The sequence below is a fragment of the Heterodontus francisci genome, chromosome 5, assembly GCF_036365525.1.
Source record: "Heterodontus francisci isolate sHetFra1 chromosome 5, sHetFra1.hap1, whole genome shotgun sequence".
Taxonomy (NCBI): Eukaryota; Metazoa; Chordata; class Chondrichthyes; order Heterodontiformes; family Heterodontidae; genus Heterodontus; species Heterodontus francisci.
The window spans coordinates 111,335,580-111,359,017 of record NC_090375.1 but is presented as its reverse complement, the minus strand read 5'-3'; positions in this window follow the sequence as shown (position 1 = coordinate 111,359,017).

Sequence of the window (23,438 nt, the reverse complement as noted above, 5' to 3'; positions counted from 1 at the left end):
TACCCAGAACTGAACCCGGGTCGTTGGAGCTGTGAAGCTGCAGTGCTAACCACTGCGCCACTGTGCCGCATACATCTTCCTTTTTCCTCAACCGAGGATTCCCCCCTACTGTGGTTGACAGGGCCCTCAACCGTGTCCGGCCCATTTCCCACACCTCTACCCTCACCCCTTCCCCTCCCTCCCAGAATCGCGACAGGGTTCCCCTTGTCCTCACTTTCCACCCCATCAGCCTCCATATTCAAAGGATCATCCTCCGCCATTTCCGCCACCTCCAGCGTGATGCCACTACCAAATGCATCTTCCCCTCCCTTCCCCTGTCAGCATTCCAAAGGGATTGTTCCCTCCGTGACACCCTGGGCCACTCCTCCATTACACCCACCACCTTGTCCCCTTCCCATGGCACCTTCCCCTGCAATCGCAGGAGGTGTAATACTTGCCCATTTACCTCCTCTCTTCTCACTATCCCAGGCCCCAAACACTCCTTTCAGGTGAAGCAGCTATTTACTTGTACTTCTTTCAATTTAGTATACTGTATTCGCTGCTCACAATGTGGTCTCCTCTACATTGAGGAGACCAAACACAGACTGGGTGACCGCTTTGCGGAACACCTCCGCTAAGTCCGCAAGCAGGACCCCGATCTTCCAGTTGCTTGCCATTTCAACACTCCCCCCTGCTCTCATGCTCACATCTCTGTCCTGGGATTGCTGCAGTGTTCCAGTGAACAACAACGCAAGCTCGAGGACCAGCATCTCATTTACCCATTAGGCACACTACAGCCTGCCGTACTGAACATTGAGTTCTCTACCCCAGAGGGTTGTGGATACTCCATCGTTGAATACATTTAAGGCTGGGATAGACAGACTTTGGTCTTTCAGAAAATCAAAGGATATGGCGATTGGGCAGGAAAGTGGAGTTGAAGCCTAAAATCAGCCATGATCATATTGAATGGTTCCTATTTCTTGCGTTCTTGTGGCTGTGTTACACAGGCACTAGTCAGGCAGGGGCTCTGGAACAGCAGGCAGTACTGAGTGCAGAGCTGTCAGCCCTTTAAATATGGCGTCTTGAGCTTTCGCTAAGTCACCTGACACCGTCTTTGTACCTCCACTGCCAGCTCTGTCCCCACACTGGATGGCCCTGCACCTCCTGACACTTAATTGGCTGGCCGCTGCTTAATCTCATTCGACTAGCCACTCATTACACCAATGGAACCACAGTCCTAAACCCACATTCTATCATTCTGTGGCATGTTGACAGAAGCAGAGTTAGCATTTCAGGTCGATGACCTTTCATCAGTTACATTAACTCCCGTTTCTCGCTCTACAGATGCTGCCTGACCTGCTGAGTATTTCCTGCATTTTCTGAATTCATGTAAATTATTAATGTTGGGATTGTTAAAATGGAATGGAAATGGTCTCATGTGATAAAAGTCCCAAGGCACTCTGCAGAGAAGATAAAAGACAGAATAAGGACTTATTCAAATTAAATAGGCTTCAAAAAATTTCAAAAGATTCAAAAATAAAATTGTCTATATATCAATGATTTAAAAGCCTAAAAGTTACAGTTGTGGATATTAGCAGACAAACTTTTAACACATTATTATAGAATTCCTTTGTCCAATAAAGGGATTAACTTTACTGGTAAAACAGTAGAGAAATATCACATGACAGTATTCAACATCCTTCCTCTAAAATAAAAATTGTGAGGTTAAAACTCTGGTTTAATTGACCATGGTCAAAAATGTACTTTACTAGGGATTACAGTGCCCTCTATTGTTGACAGAAAAAATGCAGTAGTTTTTTCTCTCCATTTTCTATCAGTCTTTTTGAGTGGAGTTATATAAAAATACAATGCAAACTTCCACTGGTTAGTAGAACAAAATATAATAAGATCCTATGGTAATTTTCATTTCAGAGACAATGTTTCACAAGTATATATACACAAATGATTAGAACACCATCCATTCACCTCTGAGAGCTGCCTTTATACTGGCACTGAGTTAATTCAGATTATGGAGACCAGTGGTTGTGTCCTTTACTGTATTAAATCTAGCTCCATTATCCTAACAGTACACTCAGATATGGTTTCTCATTGACCTATGGGTCTGAAGCCAGGCTAAGGATGTGGATTTAGTAAATGATGGGAGGCAGCTCATGGCCACTGTTTTCCCAGAAGATGAATTAGTATGGCTGCAATATAAATTCTGCTTTAGCATTAACTTACTTAGTTGTTTCAATTGCATGAGTTTAAGGCATCCCCTGGTATGTACGAATCTGTTGGCACATGACTGTTGCATAAAAAGTGGCATAGCTAATTGTATAGTGCTTTTCTAAAAATGGGTTAAAGGGGAAATTTTTTTTATGAAAAAGCACTTGACAGAATTTCCTCTGTTTGTAAAGATCTAGGAACTGAGATTCCATATCCCTTCCATTGCAACCCCACCTAAGATCAATTGGAGGGAGCTGGAATTGACGTGAATTAGGCCAGAGCCTGGATAAGTTGAGTTCTGGCCTAATGTCAGGAATTCCGCAGAGCTTTGTGAGGGGCAGGGCCTTCACTTTCCTCAGACAAGGTCAGCAATTTAGAAGGGAGCAGTGCCGGGGGAGGACTCTCAATGCCAGGAGTTCCCATGTCCCCAGCTTGGCAGATCATCAGTAACCCTATATATGCCTGATGATGAAATCAGATAAACCAGGCTGCTGAATGGCGCATGTGGGCCCCACCTGAAGGATCAGGTCTGGGTTGTGACTGGACACCTGAAGTAAAGGGCTAAAAACACTTGAAAATTATTTTAAATTTATAAGGAGGGATTTGCGAAGCAGCTCCCTAATCTGTCTATTATCTTGTCATCATACATCATCAACTAGAGTATATCGCTTCACTCAAGTCTGCTTCCGTGTGAAGTGCTCCAACATACTCAAGGGAAAGCAAAATGTTTTTTATAAAAGGCATTCACTCACCTTCATTCAACAATCTTGCTGTAGGTGTTATTGGGTTGACTTAAAATCAGATAACATCACACTATTTGAAAAAGATGAAATTATTGTATTAATTGCTTTGTGCCTTTGTTAAATGCGCCTTAACTCTATTGGGTAGGCTTTTGTCTTGACTGCCTGAGTAGTAACCTAACAGGGCAGAATTGGCCAGCCTTATTTAACCCATCTGACTTTCATCCCATTGATTTCAATGAAATGAACATTGAGCCGGTTCTACAATGGGTCACTAATCAACTCCACTGGATTACCTCTCGGCTTGGTTGTCAGGAAAACCCGATATGCCAAATGGGACATATTAATTTCATCAGTTGGAAACTTACATTAGACTTTTAATGGAAAAAATCCTACACGTTAACTTTTTAAAAAATTAGCAGCCAAGATAGCCAATTTACATATGAAACACCGAGAGATTGAACTGGAGACGAAAAGTCTAACAAAAACTCAGCCAGAACAATGGCTTTCTCTAAGTGATTGAATTACCTAGAATGGCTTTATCAGCATGGTCATCAAGGCCATTCCCACCCATTGACTTTGAAAGAGGCAACCCTCTCCAAGTGTGGATGGACACCCTGGGGCATGCAGCACCTTTAATTTCATTAGAAGATTCCAGTAAAAATTCATTATAAACAAAGGAGTTTGATAGAACCATGTGACTGCTTGCGCAGCTCTGAAGAAACTGGAAGTTTTGTCACACAGACAGCAAACAGGCAGTAACTGAAAAGACAGCAACGAAGCAGGCGGCTGCTCCCCTATGTCTCCCTCTCTCTTTCTCTCTCTCCCCGGAAAATATAAAGAGAAGAACCAGCTTCGACTGGGGAATAGAGCATGGCTACCCGACCTGAACTCGATGGGACCCAACGACATGTTTCGGGTCGGGTCAGTCTTCTGGGTCGGTATTTGGGCTCGGGTCAGATCGGGCCAGGTCGGACACACTCTATCACCACCTCTGGTACGTGGCTCCAATGTTAATGTACTTTTTGGACTTGAAAGATTGTTTAGTTACAGTTATTTTAAGCTTGTACAGATAAGCAACAAAGGGAAAAACTGAAGCTAAGTTAACTGATGATCGGGTCGGGTGCGAGAAAAAATGAAAGGACTCAGGCCGGGTCGGGCTCAGGTCGGATGTGGTTCTGTCGGGCTCAGGCCTGGTTTCATTTGCAGACTATTGCTACAGCCAGAAACCAAGGGAAGAGAATCAACAACCAACTCTGCCTTCAGGAACTCTAAGCAAAGCAAGCCCACCACCGTGCATGTCAACCAGCGAGAAGTTCAAGACTACAACTTCAGCCGAGGACTACTGGACTTATATATTGTATTTACATTCCATTTATTCTGGACTTTAATCCAACCAGGACTTTAATGCCAGGGTTGGGGCCGACCATGACTCATGGCCCTCCTGCCTTGGGCGCTATGGCGTTGGAAGGATGAATGAGAACGGGCAGAGACTGCTTGAGTTGTGTACCTATCATAACCTCTGCATCACCAACTCGTTCTTTCACACTAAACCCTGTCACCAGGTTTCATGGAGGCACCCAAGATCACGTCGTTGGCACCAGCTAGACCTCATTGTCACAAGGCGAGCCGCCTTAAACAGTGTTCAAATCACACGCAGCTTCCACAGTGCGGACTGCGACACCGACCACTCCCTGGTGTGCAGCAAGGTTAGACTCAGACCAAAGAAGTTGCATCATTCCAAGCAGAAGGGCCACCCGCGCATCAACACGAGCAGAATTTCTCACCCACAGCTGTTACAAAAATTTCTAAATTCACTTGTAACAGCCCTTCAAAACACTCCCACAGGGGATGCTGAGACCAAGTGGGCCCACATCAGAGACGCCATCTATGAGTCAGCTTTGACCACCTACGGCAAAAGTGCGAAGAGAAATGCAGACTGGTTTCAATCTCATAATGAAGAGCTGGAACCTGTCATAGCCGCTAAGCGCATTGCACTTTTGAACTACAAGAAAGCCCCCAGCGATTTAACATCCGCAGCACTTAAAGCAGCCAGAAGTACTGCACAAAGAACAGCTAGGCGTTGCGCAAACGACTACTGGCAACACCTATGCAGCCATATTCAGCTGGCCTCAGACACCGGAAACATCAGAGGAATGTATGATGGCATGAAGAGAGCTCTTGGGCCAACCATCAAGAAGATCACCCCCCTCAAATCTAAATCGGGGGACATAATCACTGACCAACGCAAACAGATGGACCGCTGGGTTGAGCACTACCTAGAACTGTACTCCAGGGAGAATGCTGTCACTGAGACTGCCCTCAATGCAGCCCAGCCTCTACCAGTCATGGATGAGCTGGACATACAGCCAACCAAATCGGAACTCAGTGATGCCATTGATTCCCTAGCCAGCGGAAAAGCCCCTGGGAAGGACAGCATTACCCCTGAAATAATCAAGAGTGCCAAGCCTGCTATACTCTCAGCACTACATGAACTGCTATGCCTGTGCTGGGACGAGGGAGCAGTACCCCAGGACATGCGCGATGCCAACATCATCACCCTCTATAAAAACAAAGGTGACCGCGGTGACTGCAACAACTACCGTGGAATCTCCCTGCTCAGCATAGTGGGGAAAGTCTTTGCTCGAGTCGCTCTGAACAGGCTCCAGAAGCTGGCCGAGCGCGTCTACCCTGAGGCACAGTGTGGCTTTCGTGCAGAGAGATCGACTATTGACATGCTGTTCTCCCTTCGTCAGATACAGGAGAAATGCCGTGAACAACAGATGCCCCTCTACATTGCTTTCATTGATCTCACCAAAGCCTTTGACCTCGTCAGCAGACGTGGTCTCTTCAGACTACTAGAAAAGATCGGATGTCCACCAAAGCTACTAAGTATCATCACCTCATTCCATGACAATATGAAAGGCACAATTCAACATGGTGGCTCCTCATCAGAGCCCTTTCCTATCCTGAGTGGTGTGAAACAGGGCTGTGTTCTCGCACCCACACTTTTTGGGATTTTCTTCTCCCTGCTGCTTTCACATGCGTTCAAATCCTCTGAAGAAGGAATTTTCCTCCACACAAGATCAGGGGGCAGGTTGTTCAACCTTGCCCGTCTAAGAGCGAAGTCCAAAGTACGGAAAGTCCTCATCAGAGAACTCCTCTTTGCTGACGATGCTGCTTTAACATCTCACACTGAAGAATGCCTGCAGAGTCTCATCGACAGGTTTGCGTCTGCTTGCAATGAATTTGGCCTAACCATCAGCCTCAAGAAAACGAACATCATGGGGCAGGATGTCAGAAATGCTCCATCCATCAATATTGGCGACCACGCTCTGGAAGTGGTTCAAGAGTTCACCTACCTAGGCTCAACTATCACCAGTAACCTGTCTCTAGATGCAGAAATCAACAAGCGCATGGGTAAGGCTTCCACTGCTATGTTCAGACTGGCCAAGAGAGTGTGGGAAAATGGCGCACTGACACGGAACACAAAAGTCCGAGTGTATCAGGCCTGTGTCCTCAGTACCTTGCTCTACGGCAGCGAGGCCTGGACAACGTATGCCAGCCAAGAGCGACGTCTCAATTCATTCCATCTTCGCTGCCTTCGGAGAATACTTGGCATCAGGTGGCAGGACTATATCTCCAACACAGAAGTCCTTGAAGCGGCCAACATCCCCAGCTTATACACACTACTGAGTCAGCGGCGCTTGAGATGGCTTGGCCATGTGAGCCGCATGGAAGATGGCAGGATCCCCAAAGACACATTGTACAGCGAGCTCGCCACTGGTATCAGACCCACCGGCCGTCCATGTCTCCGTTATAAAGACGTCTGCAAACGCGACATGAAATCGTGTGACATTGATCACAAGTCGTGGGAGTCAGTTGCCAGCATTCGCCAGAGCTGGCGGGCAGCCATAAAGACAGGGCTAAATTGTGGCGAGTCGAAGAGACTTAGTAGTTGGCAGGAAAAAAGACAGAGGCGCAAGGGGAGAGCCAACTGTGCAACAGCCCCAACAAACAAATTTCTCTGCAGCACCTGTGGAAGAGCCTGTCACTCCAGAATTGGCCTTTATAGCCACTCCAGGCGCTGCTTCACAAACCACTGACCACCTCCAGGCGCGTATCCATTGTCTCTCGAGATAAGGAGGCCCAAAAGAAAAAGAATCCAACCACCAAATCTGCTTCCCTCTGTAATCTATTTGTGTGTGTGTGACTCTCATGTGAATGTGTGCATAAATGTGTAGCGAATTTTTGGTATTTTAAATCAGTTTAGAGTGTTAAGTGTAATAAATTTACCTCTTTTTTTGTTTAAACTCAAGAAAACCTGTCTGATTCGTTCTTTTGTAATTACATTAGAGGAACAAGGTCAAACAATCATGGAGGTGATAAGCACAACCACTGTTTTTAAAAAAAGAATAAACCCTGTTGTGGTCTAACAAGAGGAAGGGCGAAAGGGAAGCCTGAGACTCCCTCCACACCTGGCCGTAACACTGTGGAGATGAAATCTAACCCTATGTTGTTGCACTACTGTGCAATCCTCATTTACATTGTTTAAAACAATCACACCATTGATGCGATTTGATGACATGATTTGCCAAACACAAAAGAAAAGCACAATAACTCAGAATTAAACCCCAATTTAACCCAAAAAAATATTTTTTTTCTCTACTAGTTTTTACCTCTTCTTACTCTCGTGAACTTGTGGACTCCTTTGCCGTGGGTATTGGACCACTGAAGATAGCTCGCAGTCAAACCTAATCTTGTCCTCCCACAATATCCACACCTGCACAATTCCAACATTTCATTCTCTTTCTGCCCAAATTTTAAAGCTTGTAGTAACTATCCAATTAGATTTTTATGCTTTAATGAGGCTCGATGATAATTGTATTAATTTCTTCAAGATCATGATGGTTAATTGTGTAAATATTTCATATGTGGAATAACTGAAACTCTAAAATTGAAATAGTTAAGTAGAATATGATCTAGGTTGATATCATTACAACAACTTGACTAAATAAAACCTTTTTTTTTAATACTGCACATCACTTCATATAACAATTTTTGAAAGTGTATACTTTTATTCTCATTTGAAGATGATTATAGAAAAAAATTGAACATGATCATAGAATATTTTACATCATAATTATAGATCTTTCAAATGGCTTATATACAAATGTTTACTGATGTAAATGGTGACTCAGCAGTGTAGTAATTGTCAAAGGATCACGGATAAATGAGCTGTCAAATCGGTTAATGTGGGATCCAAACACCTCCACCCACGCTCCACCCCCCCCTCCCCTCCCACCAACCCCCCACCACTTTTGTTTGGCACTAGAGACTATACACTGCGAAAGACCTGTGATCTCAGTTGGCATGGAATCTAAGGCAGCACTTCTCAACCCTCCTTTGGCACCAGTAATTGTGTCCTTTAAGTGTTATCTGAGTCAAATCCACACAGTTTAATTAGCACAAAATGCTATGCACTATGAATAGGCTGTGATTTTAGTTTGCAGGGAGCTTATCACCCTCTCTACCCTCCCCTGGCATCAGGAGTTATGCACCGTGAATGGATAATAGCACAGGATCTGACAGCTACCTTTTAGAGAATCATTGTTACAATGTCTGTGCCACAACTACACACACAACCAAACATGTTTCAGTATCTCTGAAGCCAGCTGCATGCCAGATATTGTGAACTACCCTTAAAACATTAAATTGGGTAACCCCTGATACCTGTGCTGTTGATTAGCTGGATGCCTGAGCAGGGGATCAATATTGTGAGTGGCTAGCACTATTTAAGGCTAGCCTGTACTGCTTAAAGCTAAACTGGGAAGAGGAAGTGCATTGTGGCTGCAGCATTTTTTGCTTCTAAACCTCCCTCTGGTGTTATAAAAATTCCACAAACCCCTTATAATACAACACAAGTACTTTTTCTGTATAAAAATTAGCTGTAAAATGAAATATATATATTTAATATTAATGCTGTTTTACTTATTTAATGTGAAAATTGTTGTTGGCGCTGAGCAACCATTCTGTCAAGAGGTGGAGATCTAAGCTCCAAGATATGCTCGAGAAGGACTCTGCTCCATTTAGCAGATCCACAATGAATTTATGAGGTAGATTTCAGGCAAAAAAGGGAACTCACACATGGATGACTCTGGATAAAAGTAAACTGTGATTGAGTAATCGGGAGGAAGAATCAATCCCAAGGTGAGGCCACAGACCTGAAACGTTAACTGTGCTTTTCTCTCCACAGATGCTGCCTGACCTGCTGAGTATTTACAGCACTTTCTGTTTTTATTTCAGATTTCTAGCATCCGATGTATTTTGCTTTTAACCAAGGTGAGAATGCCTCTGCTAAACCCCTGATGTGAGACAGCCTGGTAAATGACACTGGATTTAAGCATTGAGAACATCAAGGTGGTTGACACATTGCCATCATCCCTGTGTAATCCCACCCACAATGCTGAAGGCAGTTTTCCCATCATATGGCTAAACAAGAAACTCTGAGACTTGGGAGGACAGCCACTGGAGGCATCACCAACAGATTGAACCAGCAAGAACCATCCTAGTGCTCTGGACTGGGAAACTGCCCTAGTACACTTGGTAAACTCAAGTAGAGCATTTGGGGATCTGATATTTTCTTCAGTCCGTGACTGTAAATCACAATGTTCTGTTGCAGGCATGTTAAGATCATAAGAAATAGGAGCAGGATTAGGCCATTCGGCCCCTCGAGTCTGCTCTGCCATTCAATAAGATCATGGCTGATTTGAATGTGGCGTTAACACTACTTTCCTGCCTGTCCCCCATAACCCTTGACTCCCTTGTAGATCAAAAATCTGTCTAACACAGCCTTGAACATATTCAATGACCCAGCCTCCACTGCACTTTGGAGAGGAGAATTCCAAAGATTAATGACCCTCTGAGAGAAGAAATTCCTCCTTAGCGGAGGGGTCAAGAACCAGGGGGCATAGATTTAGGGTAAGGGGCAGGAGGTTTAGGGGGGATTTGAGGAAAGTGTCTTTATCCAGAGGGTGGTTGGAATCAGGAACGCACTGAGGGCCTGCTTCTGTGCTGTATAACTCTATGACTCTATCTCCATCTTAAACGGGAGACCCCTTAATTTGAAACTGTGCCTCCTAGTTCTAGATTCCCCATGAGGGGAAATATCCTCTCAACATCTACCCTGTCAAGACCCCTCAGAATGTCATCTGTTTCAATAAGATCACCTCTCATTTTTCTAAACTCCAATGAGTATAGGCCCAACCTGCTCAACCTTTCCTCATCAGACAACCCCTTCAGCTGAATGAACTTTCTCTGAACTGCTTTCAATGCAAGTATATCCCTCCTTAAATAAGGAGAACAATACTCCACACAGTGCTCTAGATGTGGTCTCACCGATGCCCTATACAGTTGTAGCAAAACTTCTCTACTTTTATACTCCATTCCCCTTGCAATAAATACCAACATTCCATTTGCCTTCCAAATTACTTGCTGTATCTGCATGCTAACTTTTTGTGATTCATGCATGAGGACACCCTGATCCCTCTGTACTGCAGCATTCTGCAGTCTCTCTCCATTTAAATAATAATCTTTTTATTCTTCCCACCAAAATGGACAACCTCACATTTTCCTACAATATACTCAATCTGCCACATTTTTGCCCACTCACTTAACCTATGTACATCTCTTTGCAGCCACTTTGTGTCCTCCTCGCAACTTGCTTTCCTACTTATCTTTGTATCGTCCACAAATTTGGCTACAATACACTCTGTCCCTTCATCCAAGTCATTAATATAGAGTTGCAAATAGTTAAGGCTCGAGCACTGATCCCTGTGGCACTCCACTAGTTTGCCAACCTGAAAATGCCCCATTTATCCAGACTTTCTATTTCTAGTTAGCCAATGCAGCAGAAGCAGAAAGTATTAGGTGTGGCATTGAGAAACACAATATAAATGGATGAACCTGAACAACAGTTTAATCTGCTTCTCTTTGCGCACCAGACACAATCATATAGGCTGCCAACTGAAGGAGAATATTCTGAGGATTGGTTCTCTACCCCGCTGTAGTTCAGGGCGAGGAGCACTCGGGGAATCTGTTAAAGTGAATAAACCAGAGACCTAGTGTATGAAATTAATTTCCATAGTGGAGGTCTAGTACCGCTTTGCTGTGTTGCAATGCACCACCGGCCATTTCCTGCACTGCCCACACAGCATTCCATCAAGAAAAGGGTGCACGCGAGTTGTCGCCAGCATGCACCATAAGGCTGTCAGTCGATGCTATCCTGACGTCACACAGTCCATGTTTGACCTGATGCCATGAAACTTCATGGGGTCCAGAGTCAATGTTGAGGACTACCAGGGCCATTCCCTCCCGACTGTATACCACTGTGCCGCCACCTCTGGTGGGTCTGCCCTGCTGGTGGGACAGGACATACCCAGGAATGGTGATGGAGGAGCCTGAGACATTGGCTGAATGCCAGTGGCTGCAAGTGTGAGATTAAGTGACAGGACCTCATCATTAGTGCTGTGGTGTTGCTCTGTCTCTCTCTCTCTCTCTCTCTCTCTCTCTCGCTTCCTCCTTAGGCTGCTGTGACTGGGCAGCTGGCAGTTCTTGGGTGTCTGAAAGTAGGAACTCAGGATAGGAAGATTGATGGGAGGGAGGTGGGGTGGAGTGGAAAGCAAGAGGTTGAGGGCCACATCATCAACAACTTGCACCATGCCAGATAGCAGGATGAGGGTGTGCTGGGAGTTGAGAAGGGGCATAACGCAGATACATACCATCATCTTCAATGTGCTCAGTGACACCAGATGTCATGGTTTCGATTGAAGCCGGCTCCATATTCTGAGAGCTATCACTCCATAGGGTTCAGGAGATGCAGACATCTTTATCCCCCGGTGGGCTCTGCTCTGCTTTCTTCTATTGTGTGCTACCTTGTCCTGCAAGAGAGAGGGCAGAATGTCAGTGATTGTGTAGCACTGTGTCTGGGTGATGCACCTTCCATAGCTGAATTGATGGAAGTATGTGGAAGCAGTAGAGATGGATGTGAGGCTGGCAGCATTGGTAGATGTGTGATGGTGAGATGCAGTATCTAGTTGTTGGGCGTGAGTTCTGAGTGCCAGGGACAGCTGCTGGATGAGTGATGGAGTGAACAACATGAGAGATTGGTGGAGTGGTGGGTAGGAGATGTCATGTGAATATCCATTCATTGACCTTGACCACCTGCATGAGGTCATTAGCATTCTGTGGCACTGCTGCCAGATCCTGGGGTTCAGACTCTGGGAGTTGACCTCCCCAGCCACCTGTTCCCACTCCCTTCTGAGGGTGGTCCATGAGGACCGCCTGGCTCCCTGCAGATGCATTGCAGCTTTCCTCCTGCCCATCTCCACCATGTCTTCTGTGTACCTTTGCCTGTCGTAGTGCTCCTAAGCAGTGCTACCCCATGGCTGCAACATGGTTGTTAAAAAGCTGCTGACTTTCAGTGCAGGAAACTGCAAATGCCCTTGGAGGATGACCCCAAGCAATTCTGGCTCTAGAAGGCTTGGTTTCAGACTGCACCCTCTCGGCATGGGTCGCAGCAATCTGGGCAGGCTGTCCGGTTAACAGGCAACAGCAAGGGAAATGGCAGAGTGGGAGGGGTGGGAGGGCAAAAGCTGTCATCCTAACAGCGCTGTGGGTATACCTACACCGCGTGGTCTGCAGTTGTTCAGGAAGGCAGCTCTCCACCACCTTCTCAAGGGCAAATAGGGATGGGCAACAAATGCTGGCCTTGTCAGTGACACTCACATCCATGAAAGAATAAAAAGAAAAAAAATTCCTGTGAGAGGAGCCACTATCACTCCCTTGGATCTTCACCCCAGCAATCCTGATAATTTAATGTCTCCAGCACTGTATCCGTCAACCTGGAATCCTCTCTCCTCCCTGGTCTTCCATTTTCCATCTTTTAAACTCCAGCAATATTATTGTGTGCAGCTTCCCTTTCAGAGAACAAGCTGCCTTTAAGAAGAGGAGGCTGGCTGTATTCGTGATCTCAGAACAATGCTGTTTGGCTCCCTTTTGAGTGCAGAGGCAGTCAGAAGAGCAAGGAGTACACCAGCAGCCAGGAACCCAATCGGGCCCAGGCTACTATCAGATAAATGAGGTGGAAGCACGAGGTTTGCTTGCTGCCCACCTCCAACAGAGTTGCCACAAGCAGATCATGAATCATGACCCCGTGCCCAAAAAACAAGGCAAACAAATTTTTAGCCCTGAAACATTACTCAATGTGAGATCTTTTCAACTCCCGGGGGAGTCACTTGATGGCAGAAGCATTCTGGGTCTGATCACCGACATTAAGCACCATGTTTTGCTCCCAAAAGCCTTTTTCTGGCGGACCCTTTGAAATCTTCTCCCGGACTGCAACCTAACCTCGGAGCCCCAATTGATGAACCCTAATTTAGAGCATTACATAGAGCTGGGATCTGCACATGGCAAGACAATGGGCATGAGTAGCCTGCAATCAGGTAGGCTTGTCAGACAGTGAGGTTGCACACAGGTTCTGCTGCAGAGAACTCAGATGAGTATTGCCATGGGGTAACCTATAGAAGGAGGCTGAAGGGCATGCACAGAAAATGTTTGGTGTCTTGGGAAGCCTGTCAGAAAGTCTGCAGTCACTGTCACGGATCACGGAGGAGTCCAGCACCAACTTGGCACAGGGCTTTACACAGAGCTTGGAACCCATCCTTTCCAGTATGGAAGTGGTGGCCAATTCCACCAGCACATTTGTGGACCCAACCATGATGCAGCCGATTTCTTAGCTTCCATTAGCGGCACAAGCAGGTTCCACCAGCAGTTTGAGTGCTGCAATGGAAGCTCAAGCTGTTGCCAATGTTTGCTGTGGATTACAGTGTGCAAAGGGGCTTGAAAGGATGTCACAGCAGTGCAGCAATCTGTCCACCAACAGATTACTAGGATTGCTGAGGTTCCATCCCAGATAGTGTCAGTGGCTCCATGAAGTATGAACCTGCTGTCTTCTATCAGGATGATAGAATTCATCCTCTCACCACTGCCACTCCACCAACGCCTTTGTTGTTGCCTGTCAGCCAGCCACTCCAGACTGCTGTCATTCATGCCAATATGATGCAGTCTGAAACTAGATTTTCTAGGGCCAGAGCTGCTTGAGGTCTCACTCCAAGGCCATCTGCAGGATCCTCCACTGAAAGTCAGCAGCCTTCCACCAGTCATGCTGCAGCCACTGGGATAGCAATGCATACAAGCACTAGGCCAGGCAAAGGCATGTAGAATATAGGCACAAAGGGTGATTAGTTGACTTTTGTATGCAGTAGTGAATGATTTGATTTATAAATGTAGTTTGGAATGTTATTGATGGCATTTATATTTGCATTGTGGCCAAATGGACACTATGATGGTCAGTAAAAGAGGGAAGGTAAGGCGTGGTAGTGACAATGAATGGGAAATTAGGGTTGCAGTTACTGGTATCGTATTCAGATGAGTTCTTCACAGGCAGCCCAGCCAAAAAGGGGCTGTCTAGGTTGTCTCCTCCCTTCCTCTTCCTCCTCTTCCTGCTCCTCCTTCTCCTCCACCTTCTCATACTCCTGCTCCTGAGCTGCTTGCCTTATACATGGTGGCAAGGGCTGTCACCTCACGATGGCCAGTTTGTGCAGTGTGCAGTAGACCACCACCAATCTTGACACCCACTCTGCCGAGTACTGCAGGGCCCAATCACAGTGGTCCAGGCAGCAGAAGCATTGGTTCAGCATGCCAATGGTCTGCTCGATCACATTTCATGTGGCAACATGACTTTCATTGAAGGCATATTCTGCATTTGTGCCTGGATTGTGCAGTGAAGTAATCAGCCATGTGGTCAGTAGATAGCTCTTGTCACCCAGTAACCATGCTTTGGTTTGCTGTGGTGGCTGCAATGCAACTGGCACAGCGGGCTGTGCAGAATTACTGCTACCAGCAAGCCTTGCATTGACCAGCATGATTCTCTGCCTATAGTCGCACACCAGCAGGATATGGAGGGAGTGGAATCCTTTTTGTTTCCAGTATAGAGCAGAGTTGATATTTGTCACCCACAAAGCGATGTGCATATAGCCAATAGCATCCTGCGCTATGGGGATGTCTGCAATCCTAGCAAAGCTTGTCTCTGGCAAGATAGAATGAAATATAGTTAGCTTTAACTGAGTATAGAGCCTCACGCAACAGTGGATGGCAAACTGTGAGATGTTGCAAAAATCTCTGGTTGCAGCCTGGAAGGAACCAGATGCATAAAAGCTCATCACCACAGTCACCTTCACAGTCACTGGTAATGCAATCCTCGCCCTGCTCTGAAGTTGCAGTTGTGGCTGCAGCAGGTGGTCGATTCAGTGAGGATGCCCTTAGTGAAACACAGACATCTCACACATTGTTCCTCACTGAGATTCAGGTAGGAGAATTTCTCCCTGAACACTCTGGCTGAAATAACCTCCTGCAGAGACCCCTTCTCCCCACCCACCCCCCCCTCCTCCTCCCTCTTCCAGGATCTTGTCCTGCTCTGCATGCCCAGTATTCATTCTCCAAGTCATGCTGTATTCCAAGGGGAATGGCTGCTAGGCCACCCATGTCTGGGAGTAACTTGTTTGTGCTGAAGCCTTGAAGTCAGCAAAAATTCCTTCGGTACCTGCAACACCACTCTTTGTGGACTGGTATCGTATTCAGATGAGTTCTTCACAGGCAGCCCAGCCAAAACTTTAAGCAATTATAGACTGCACCAAACAGTTGTAGAATAAAAACAACAGCCAGAAGAAATCAACCAACAGCTAATCTGTAAGTAATTGATGATCACTTTTAAAAGTACTGGTGAGAGGTCCTTCCTGCTTCTAAATGTATGTTTAGCTGTGTGAGATTAAGAAAGGGTTTTAGAGGAGCATTTCGCATCAAATCAACATGACGATCTGCCTGTTCTGCCTACTTCCAGCAGCCATTCACTGTGTGTGTGCTAACATACTTACCAACATAGTGTCTGGCACGACTCGCTCCATAAGTATGCACACATGCTGCGGACATCATTTTGGACAGCAATTAGCACCCATAGTGCCTAAACAATGGCCACTACCAATCCACAATGATGCCAATTTTAGCAATGGGATGACCCGCGTCTGATGTGTACATGTGTTTAGGCCACTACTTAATTCATCGGGTCCATTACTGAGGCACCCCCAGGCTTTAGATCTCTTATCTATGTTAATGAGGAGCGTGACACCTGTTTCAGGGCTTTTTGGAGATGGGTGGAGTAGATACCAGGCCTGCTTGCTCAGGATTCTTTAGTAGCTGCTGCATCCTAAGCATTAATAGAGAAAAGAAAATTAGGTGTTATGATGCCAGAAGGAACAATGGGAACTCTCTTCTGCATGTGTCAATGCTCAACCAGAGTGTCTTTTATAGATGGAAGCTGTCCGAAGTGAGTACCCCAGAACTGACATTCCTCACTTTGGTGAACAAAAAGATTCACCAAAAAATAGAAACATGGAATAATTTCATTCTATTCTGTAATCCTTCCACATAGGCAAGAAAATAACTTCCCCAGTATATCCCAGGAATTAAATGGCCTGTTCAAAATTGTCAGAGCTGTCATGGTAGGCCTACTTGGAGTCAGTTAAAACAGTGACTTGAGTGCCATTCAAATGACTGATCTTCTAGTATCAGGTGATCTCCTTGGCATGCTGCTGTTCATCCTGCACCAATTCAACTATGAAATCGCAAGCGTGATTTTCAACTTACTTCTGGAGTGTAAAACTGGCATTGCAGATTGGGCTTCCATTATAGAGAACACTCTATTGCAATCAATGGAAAGGAACAACCTTTTGGGGGTAATTTTCCGCAATGTGCTGGTGGCAGACAAGGTTCCCTGCTACGAGCACACCCTCACAAAATTAGCCCCGAAATGTAATTTAAATGCAATTGCATGTTTTAACAAAGCTCTTGTACTCATTTGTGACATAAAATTCCATCCAATAAATAGCATCCTGTAATAGGTTAGCAGCAATCCATCAAAATTTACCCCCTATCTTATTTCTTGGTCCTTACATACCCATTCCACACTTACACAAATATTTTTACTGGCCAGAATATCTGTCCCATTATATATGTGTGGGCTTTGAGACATTGCTGAGAACTGTGATGTAGAAAACGTGTCTTTCTTCCTTCTTTACTGTCCCAGAGGGATTCATTGTTTACAGGTAACGTTTATTAAAATGGCAGATGAATGTAAACAGAATCTTGCAAAAATGCAATTAGAATTTGGTAACCAGACCAGTTCCTGAACAGATGTGGGCCATGATCTATGCAGTTTCCATTTCACTCCATTCTCACAATTTATAGGATCCAAATAGCTGAAGAAAGCTATAGTTGTAATATTATCCAAAAACATTGATTATTCTGTATATATAACTTTCTACTTTTGAATTCCTAATGGTTAATTCCTTAACTATTTCTAATGTACATGAATTCCAAGACATTCACACCCATCTTCAGCCGATGACTAAGTAACTAATATCCTTACTATACATGCAGATATTTCAGCATCTAGTGATTAAAGCATATACGAAGGTGCTCACTAATTGTAATTGGCCACATGAAAATACACTATCTTTAAATTTTCAGATAATTGTTTAATCCATTTTGCAACCAGTCATCATATTTAACTTGCAGATCGATGTCATCTATTCTTCAGTGGACCATTCATGAGTCCGGTATTTAATGATTTAATTTCTTATCACAGTTTTATTGTCATGACTCATTTACCATATCACAAAAGCAGTAACTGTATTTGGGATTCAACAACTCAGATCTACTGACCTGGATTTCTGCTCCATAAGCTTTTTTTGCTTAGTTGGAATCATTGCAATCTACACAGTTAATAAATCACACATAAATTAGTTAGAGAAATGTTAGAAAAATTATAATATATCTATCAATAATAGAAAAAGCAAGAAATGACTTCACAGCTGGAATTGTCTGTCACATTGCAAACTTTTGCAACATCACAGCTGGCCACTGCAGGAGTTAATCGTGTAACATTTTTCTGGTTGTTTGGGTCTCATGATGAGCTGACTCCTCTTTTCCTTTAATATAGACCACACTTGGAGTACTGTACACTGTTCTGATCTCCATATTACAAAAAAGATATAGAGGCACTGGAGAAGGTACAAAGATGATATACAACATACTGGAACTGAGAGGTTCTGTCTTTCCTGAAAGGCAGAACAGGCTAGGGTTCTATTCTCCAGAAAAAAGAAGGCTAAGGGGTGATCTGATAGAGATCTTTAAAATTATGAAGGCGTTGGATAGGGTAGGCATAGAGAAGATGTTTCCACTTGTGCGGGAGTCCGAAACTAGAGGCCATAGATATAAGATAGTCAGTAATAAATCCAATAGGGAATTCAGGAGAAATGTCGTTACCCAGAGAGTGGTTAGAATGTGGAACCTGCTACCACATGGGGAGTATTTGAGGCGAATAGCATAGATGCCTTTAAGTAGCAGCTAGATAAGTACATGAGGGAAAAAGGAATGGAAGGAAATACAAATCGGGTTCGATGAAGTGGGGTGAGGGGAAGCTTGAGTGGCACAGATCAGTTGGGCCAAATGGCAAAAACTTCCATGTTTCCCAATTTCTGTATATATAACAATCATGACTGTGGCGAAACACTCAACATTGTGAACACCTTTGCCATAACCTCTGACCTCACAGATCCATCTTCTGTAATAAGCAGTGAGAATTTAACATGGAGTAGTGTCGGCTTATCTGGGAGGCAACAGTGACACCAAATGGTTGCTAAAAAAAAGAAAAAAATAGTAAAACTATCTTTCCTATTTTCCTGTGATAATGCATGTTCATGAAGATTGGAAACACTGAGAATGATTAAGGCACCTGTATTAAATTGGAAAGCAAGCTATTTAGGACAATCAGAGGAGATAATTCTGTAAGAAAGGATTGTCAGAGATAGATGAGTTATGGGAGTCAAATTCATTACGAGAAAATATACTGACAGGAAGGATGGTGAGAAAGTAATAAAAAGAGACAAACAACAACAGCTTACATTTATATAGCACCTTCAATGTAGTAAAATGCCCCAATGCACATCCTAGTTGCATTATCAAACAAAATGCGGATACAGAGTTAGAGAGGCCCAAGGCTTTGGAGGGATTTGAAAACAAAGATGAGAACTTTTAAAATTCAGGCATTGCTAAATTGGGAGCCAGCGTTGATCAGCGAGTGAAGGAGTATTGGGTGAATGGGATTTGGTGCAAGTTAGGAAATGGGCAACAGAAATTTGAATGAACTCAAATTTATAGGCCAATAACTCATTCACAGTAAAACTCTTTCTCCATTTTACCAAAGGCAGGTTAACTCCTTAGCTAAGCATTTTATTATGGTATCTCATTCAAATATCTGATTCAAATGAATGCATCAAGTACAAGGGTACACTTTCAAAATTAGGAAGTCAGATGCAACCAGAAGAACATCTTCACCTAAAGAGGTAATATACATGCAGAATAAGAAGACCATTGAAACAATAATTTAAGTGGATTTGAGAAGCAGATGACTGGCAGCAGTGTAATGCTAATATAGGTTTTCTTTCAATGTCAGTCAAGGAGAGAGATATTGTTTGGAGTTATCACTTTTCCAATTTATCATCTATTGTCAGCATTAATCGCTTAAAGGCTAGATATAACATGAGCTATGTGCAGTGTAAAGCTAATCATGTTTTGCATCAACAATATCCTTTCACCACTTCTTAAGTGCATTACTTCCATTTTCTACACTATCACTATGGTGCATGGAAGCAAAGTTGCTAATTGGTGCTGAATTACTGGCAATTCTGTGCTACAGGCTGGGAACCAAATTGGGGTGAGGAAGCTAAAAACATTTTTCTGCAAAACCTTAGTGAGTGGATAAAATAGACCTTCACTCGCAGCATCCTGTAGCCCAAGATGGATTGAATGGAAATCTCAGAGGTGAAAGGATAGTATCCTCACACCTTTGCATATTTTGAAATTTAAAAAGAAAACAACTTTACACCTCACAGCAAACATTATCAGATCTATAATGCTGGTTAGTAAATAGTAAGTAAACATACAATTTTTGAATAAATTATTCGTGTTTTGCTTTCAGTTTTGCTGCACTGAAACATTTGGCTCCCTCCAGTGCTACTTTTGTGCAACTTCATCATATTTACACTGAGTGCATCAAATACATGTGTGAAGCAGATCAGGATCACTGTGAAGCAGGTCGGGAGCAGTGGGAAGCAGGTCGGGAGCAGTGGGAAGCAGGTCGGGATCACAGTGAAGCGGGTCGGGATCACTGTGAAGCAGGTCGGGAGCAGTGGGAAGCAGGTCGGGATCACAGTGAAGCAGGTCGGGATCACTGTGAAGCAGGTCAGGAGCAGTGGGAAGCAGGTCGGGAGCAGTGGGAAGCAGGTCGGGAGCAGTGGGAAGCAGGTCGGGAGCAGTGTGAAGCAGGTCGGGATCACTGTGAAGCAGGTCGGGAGCAGTGGGAAGCAGGTCGGGAGCAGTGTGAAGCAGGTCGGGAGCAGTGGGAAGCGGGTCAGGATCACTGTGAAGCAGGTCGGGATCACTGTGAAGCAGGTCGGGAGCAGTGGGAAGCGAGTCGGGATCAGGGTGAAGCAGGTCGGGAGCAGTGGAAAGCAGGCTGGGATCAGGGTGAAGCAGGTTGAGATCATTATGAAACAGATCAGGATCATTGTGAAACAGATCTGGATCACTGTGAAGCAGGTCAGGAGCAGTGGAAAGCAGGTTGAGATCATTGTGAAACAGATCAGGATCACTGTGAAGCAGGTCAGGAGCAGTGTGGAGATGACTGGGATCAGAGCAGTGTGAAGCAGATCGGGAGCAGATGAGGCTGTAATCTCATGTACTGTATAAAAGAAATGATTGTATTGCACTTTATGAAATGTCCAATTTGAATTGTTTTGCAATTATTTTTTCACTTATTTTATGAATAAAGCATATCTTTTGGCGATAAAAGGAATGGGGCTGTGATCTGTGAGTCTGAATCGAACAGGAAAGAAGAAAGAAGAAAAATAATCGTCAAGTGACATCACAGGACAAGGAGTCATTTGGGGTGAGTACACTGGTAAGCTTTCAATTTAATCTAAATTAATCAACTATAAAGTACGACTTGGTCGATTAAATAGTATAAAAACTAAAGCCAATTTGATAAATTATCATATAATTAAATACAGTACTCAATTAATCAATCAAAGTTAAAATTAAATAATAGGGGCTAGCAAAACAAAAGAAGTCTGAATTTTTCAGTAAATTACAATCTAAGGTTTTCGATAGTAAAAACATGTCAGTTACTCTATAAAATAGAATGACGTCAGCACAGGAGAAGCAGCTGATTGGTGAGTAGCTGATGAGTCTTACTTATTTAAGTAGTAAGTTTGATAGTCTATTAATTGAGGCATGGGAGGGTAGCTCGGACCCTCGGAGTGCACATCTTGTTTCATGCGGGAACTCCGGAACGCTTCTCGTATCCTGAACAACCACATGCTAGAAGGAGTTCCAACTCCAGGTTTTGGAGCTTGAGAAACAGCTCACTACGTCCAATACAGCGCATCCACGAAAATGTGAGTTTTGCGATAGCATGTTTATAGACGTGGTCATCCAGCAGCTTGAGGGTATCGAAGCAGAGAGGGAATGGGTGATGGCCAGTCAAGAAGGACCAGGCAGGTAGTGCATTTCACTCTTCAAAGAAGAGATAGTTCAGGTATAGTCAAGGTACATTCACTCAAAGGGCAAAGGTAGGGCAAACAAATCCAGAGCTCCTTGGATGATGAAAGAGATAGTAAGATGAAGCAGAAAAAAGGGTGCATATGATAGATGTCAGGTGGATAATATAAGTGAGAACCAGGCTAAATATAGAAATTTAAGGGGAAGTGAAAATAACAAATAAGATAAGCAAAGAGAGAGTATGAGAAGAGACTGGTAGCTAACATAAATAAGAATCCAAAAGTCTTCTATCAGCATATAAATAGTAAAAGAGTCGTAAAGGGAAAAGTGGGGCTACAATGCAGACCCCCACCTGCCAAGAATGAAGCATATTAATTTTGTCATATGAACGTTGATTTTAAACTGTTGCTGGAGGGAAGAAATGACTTGTTCAAGAGATCACCAGACCTTTGACTGGAAGACATTTGCATACTAAGAGATGGTGCTTGTGGAGACAAACACCTACTCCCTGATCCAATTAACCCAAATGGATTTTGAACACCAGACATTGAAGGTGTAAGGAAGAGCATTCCAAGGACTGCTAAGATGTTACAATCCACAAAAGACAGGACTGGTCACATGACTAACCGGATGATCCAGGCTTTTAATTGAGACACAGGACAGTTTCAATTGAGACAGCAGTATGCAACTGAAGCCGGAACAACGAAGATTCTCTCCTGACTGTCTCTCTTTCTGCTTTCTCCCAAACAACCGGACCCACGGAAGACACGTAAACCTCAAGAGAGAAAAGACTCCAACTTCGAAACAATTTGAAGCGTGCGCTGGGCCCCAATGAATTGCAGACTTACCTTCAACCAAAGACTCCACATCAAACTCAAAGGATAGTAACTAGAAACCCATATATTGCCTCAGACTTTCCCCTTTATTTCTACTTTTTTCTGTCTCAATCTGTTTATTGCGTATGCATGCTAGCGTGGTCGCGTCGTTAGTCGTTAACCGGATTAGAGTTTAAGATTAATAAACTTCCACCTTGTTTAAATCTAAGGAAATCTGTCTGATTTCCTTGCCTTACAAGTGGAACAGTGAACAAGGATTCACTGAGGTGGAGCTAGAGATAGTGTAAAATTAAACCCTGTTACGGTTAAACCAGGCAAAGGTTGAGAGGGAACCCCTAGACCCCTTCTCATCTGGTCATAACAGGCAATTAAGGGACCAAAAAGGGAATTTATGCATGGAGGCAGAGGTCATGGCTAAGGTGCTAAATGAGTACTTTGTATCTGTCTTTACCAAGAAATTAGATGCTGCCCAAATCAGGTGAAAGAAGAAATAGTTGAAACTCTAGAAAATGATAAAGAGGAGGTATTAGAATGGTTGGCTGTACTTACAGTTGATAAGTCACCAGGATCAGATCAGATGCATCCAAGGATACTGAGGGAAATAAGGGTGGAAATTGTGAGAGGCACTGGCCATAATCTTCCAAATCTCCTTAGGTACAGGGGTGGTACCAGAGGACTGGAGCATTTCAAATGTTACCACACCCTTGTTCAAGAAAGGGTGTAAGGATAAGCCCAGCAACAGGCCAGTCAGTTTAACTTCAGTGGCAGGAAAACGTTTCAAAATGATAATCCAGGACAGAATTAACAGTCACTTGGACAAGTGTGGATTAATTAAGGAAAACCGGCATGGATTTGTTAAGAGCAAATCATGTTTAACTAACTTGATTGAGTTTTTTGATGAGGTAACAGAAAGGGTTGATAA